This window comes from Cyanistes caeruleus, chromosome 2 (assembly GCF_971803275.1).
Source record: "Cyanistes caeruleus chromosome 2, bCyaCae1.hap1.1, whole genome shotgun sequence".
Classification (NCBI taxonomy): Eukaryota; Metazoa; Chordata; class Aves; order Passeriformes; family Paridae; genus Cyanistes; species Cyanistes caeruleus.
The window spans coordinates 18,384,028-18,388,414 of NC_141702.1; the positions used below are offsets into that span (position 1 = coordinate 18,384,028).

General features: G+C 39.3%; 1 long non-coding RNA gene across 1 annotated transcript; it reads left to right on the forward strand.

The window, feature by feature from the left end:
- The first annotated feature begins 1,331 nt into the window (after positions 1-1,331).
- LOC147654651 (uncharacterized) lies at positions 1,332-2,212 on the forward strand. Its single transcript, XR_015282513.1, has 2 exons — positions 1,332-1,468; positions 1,599-2,212. It is a non-coding gene; the product is annotated as an uncharacterized LOC147654651 (long non-coding RNA).
- The last annotated feature ends 2,175 nt before the right edge of the window (positions 2,213-4,387 follow it).

Sequence of the window (4,387 nt, forward strand, 5' to 3'; positions counted from 1 at the left end):
ACCAGTAAAATATTTTTGTAAAAGATAGTTTAAATACAGTACTTCAGTAAATATTCTGCCTTTTCAGTGATTTTCTAGTCTGAATTTCTTGTGGTGCATTTATATTCATACATCTATCACTTCATTAATTGAGTTTTCTTCTATAAATTGACCCTGACTGCTACTGTAAAATATAGCTTAAATGAAGTGTGGCTTTGAGACCAGGAAGATTATTAAAATATTAAAGCATATACATTGAATCATATGAATATCTTTCTTGCTAATATTTCAAGACTAAATACTCTTTGTCTGAAAGACAACCTTTAATGAACAAACTTGTGGTCCAAAATGGACAAAGCCCCCTCTGGATCTTATTTTTCACTGACTTCCATCCTTTAGTCACTTATACATCTGAAAAATGGATTTAGAATTGCATCACTTAACCTAGTAGCCTTTGACATTCATTTTACTTAAATACAGACAAGTGGTTAAAGTATAAAACATAGGAATGCTGCACCCCTTGTCTTTCCTGTGAAATATAAACATGAGACGGTGGGAGAAATTAATATATTTTGTGTGTAACTAGCAAGTTCAATTCTTGATGGGAAAGTTTGCAAAAGCAAAATAAATTCCTTGTAAAACCTTATAAAAGAATCTATCTGACTAAGCATGGATGTACTCAAAAGAAACACCCACAGGGAGTGCTGGAGATTCTTGCAAAAATATCCATGTGCCTGACTAGGGGACCACGGCGACTTTGTTAGGATTTTACCCTAGGTCTGTGTTTCTCATATTAATTTTCACTCCAACACAAAACCTGTAAAATAATTATTTTATTGCACACTTGTGACCAGAAAATCAGTGAATTTTATTAGTACTTATGTTGATGAGAAAAAAATCCTAATTATATTTAAATAAGTACATGTACCCCCATAGAAAAATTCTGCTTTTTACCATTCAAGTCTCAGAAAGCTACTCAGTGATTAAGTACCATGTAAGCTGCTCGAGATATTCTGACCAGATCGTTCATGGGGCTAGTAATGGATTATAGTTTTCTAGCTCCAGATTGCCAGTTCAAATCTGGGTCAGGTTGACACTGTCTGAAAATTATTACTGCTTGGTGGCTTATGTGAAATAAGTTGAAGACCTCAATACACTTCCTAAAGGCTGGGTTAATATAACACAAATGTCACCAGATGATTGTTGGTTTCAGGGCTCAGGTGGAAGCACACTGAAGTCAGTGGAAAAACTTCCATTGATTTCAGCAGGTATTGAATTAGGTCTTAATTATGAAGAATGGCTCCTTTGTGCTCTCAGAAGTAGTTATTTACAAGGGGGAGAAGGATGCCCATGATCTGCTCCTGGGAGACGAGCTGTGCTGCCAGCTAGGATGAAGCAAGGGATGCTTATCTGTCCCTGTACTTGTGGAGGTGAGCACATAAGGATGGGCCCAGTCTTGACTGAAACACACAAATGTTCCTGAATTTAGGTAAGAGTGGGCTTATTCTGAAAGAGAGTGGTAGAGAGTTAAAACCTCTCTGAAAGTTTATACTATCATTGTCTTTTTAGTCTTGGTGCTGATCAACAGCTCACATAAATGACTCCTACATTTTTTGCAGATCACCTGCCCCCACCTAAGGATATTTTTTGTTTTGTTTGAAGAGCAGAAGTCTTTGAACTCCACAGAGAATGACCTGGCTTCAGTCTAAAGTGCCTTTTGTCACCATCCAGGTTCCATTAGTGCAGCAATGAATGAGAAGTGACTTGATCCTTGGGGATAAGTGCCATCATAGAGAAGAAATATTAGATATTAAAAACTCTTTAGTTTAACTGACTGGAAATTTAAACCAGACAAGTTAACTTGGGAAATGAGACACAGTATTATCACAGTGGCTGATTAGCCAGTGGATCAAACCAGTAGGAAAAATGGAGGAATTGCCATTTCCATCACATCAAGTTCAGATACATGTTCAGAAGACATGCATTCATCAGATATGCCACTGGACTCTGTCCAATAACACTGTTTGAATTGTGATAGCAATGTAGTAGTATTGCCATGGGAACCACAAAAAGAAATCAAACTGAACTGCTAGTCTAGTGAACTACATATATTTACCCCTGCCTTCAGCTCTCTGCTGAGCTTGGGTTGTAGTCCTACTCCAGAAGCACTCAAGTACAACTCCGGTTGTATACTTTCAGTACCCCTTATATTTAATTAACTCTAATTTCAAAATCAGCTCTTGGCTATACAGCTGAGAACAAAAAGTCTAACTCATTTGATATCCTTTTATGATAAGATCACCCTTTAAGTGAATGAAGTAAGATATTGGATGTAATTTTTCTGGATTTTGCTAAAGCTTTTGATACTGTTCCTCACAGAATCCTTCTGCACAAGCTGTCCAGCTGTAAATCAGACAGGTACGTGGTGCTCTGGGTAGGGAACTGGCTGTGGAGCAGGGCTTAAGGGGCTGCAATGTACACTCAGATGGTGACTAGTGACCAGCAGTGCTCTTCAGGGTTCAATTCCAGAGCCAGTTCTGTTCCATACTTTTATTATGATCTCAGCTGAAAGCACAATTAGCAAATATTCATTTGCTGATGATACAAAACTGTGAGGCATTGTTGACTCTCTCAAGGAATGGGAAGCCTTGTGAAAGGATCCAAAGGGACTGGAACATTGTGGAATCATTAATGACATGCCACTTTACAAGAAAAAATGCCAGATTCTGTACCTGATATGGAGAAACACCAGGCACAAGCATAATTTGAAGGAGGAGTGGCTGGGGAGCAGCCCAGCAGAAAGGGATCTGGGGGTGCTGGGTGACAGCAGGCTCTGTGTGAGTCAGCAGTGCCCAGCAGCCAGCAGGGCAAAGCCCATCCTGGGATCTCCAAAAACAGCATCTCCACTCATTCAAAAGAGGGGATTGTCCCATAGTGTTCAGAGTTGGTGCAGCCTCACCTTCAGCACTGGGTGGAGTTCTGGGCCCCTCCATATAGGAACAATGTCAAGGTCCTTGGATGCATCTCCAGAGAACAACAAAGCTGGTGAAAGGGCTGGAAGGAGTGTCCTGTACAGACTGGCTGACAACTTTTTTTTGACTAGTTTGAAGAGAAGGTGACTGAGAGATCTCCATCCCTTTACAGCTTCCTGGGGAAAGAGACTAGTGAGGGATGTGCTGAGCTCTTCTAGTATCCAGTGACAGGATGTGTGGGATTGGTTCAAAGCTGCATCAGGGGAGGTTCAGACATTAGGAGGCACTTCTTTACATCAAGAGTGGGAAAACACTGGAACCAGCTTCCTAGAGAGGAGCCTGTCAGTTAAAAAGGCATTTGGACTATGCCCTTAATAACATGCTTTTACTATTAGCCCTGATCTTCCCTGAAGTGGCATCTCAGTTGGACTAAATTTTTGCTATGGATCCCCTCCAACTGGACCATCCTGTCCCTGTCCCTGTCCCTGTCCCTGTCCCTGTCCCTGTCCCTGTCCCTGTCCCTGTCCCGTTCTCTCCTAGTGAATAAAACTATACTTTCTTTTAAAACCATCCATTTTTTTCATCTTTGTCAAAGATTTTATGCTTTTATATTTAGTCAGATGTTGGTGACCTGGGGATTTTACATTCTAGCTATGTATTCTGAATGAAGTTTCAGTTTTCCTGTTGAATTTCTGTATTTTAGAACCTCTCATTGTCTGTCTATTAAATGTTTAGCTTAGAGGAAAATAACAAATCTGGCCAGTTTACTATTGATGATAAATGCTAATAATTGATACTTCCAGGAAGCACCTTTCCAACAGGAGAACAAAGAAACCAGATTTTGGGACTGGGCCATGAACAGAGTCAACAAAGAGAAAACAGACAAAAATATTTTCATTTTAGATGAGGCAGTATGGGTGCTCAATTTAGTTTTGACATTAAGAGCAAGATAATCCCCAAATACAGTTTGTATGAAGCAAAAAACCTGAAAGAAATAAATCAAGGAAAATTTATGTGTTTTGTCCAGGCTTTACTATCTGAAATAGGAAAGCAGAAGTGGTTTAAATTTAGAACTTACTGTTACAGTATGTTAATGAAGAGATGAAATCATGGAACAGAAAATGCACATTTTCATTGGGATATCATCAAGCAGGTGAAGAGGGTTGAGAGGCAGTTCCAAATTCAACACCTAACATTTGGATGAAAAATTATGTTCCTATTACCAGAAGACATCAGACATCATCTGCACTTGAGCTGTGATACAAACTTGGATATCATTTAAAACATGCAATATTTTGAATTTTCTCTATATTTATTTAGTAATGTGTAAGTGATAATAGTGCTTAATCGGAATCATAGAATCATGGAATGACCTGAGTCCAAGGAAACCTCAAAGATCATCTAGGTCCAGTCCTTCTGCTATGGACAGAGACAGC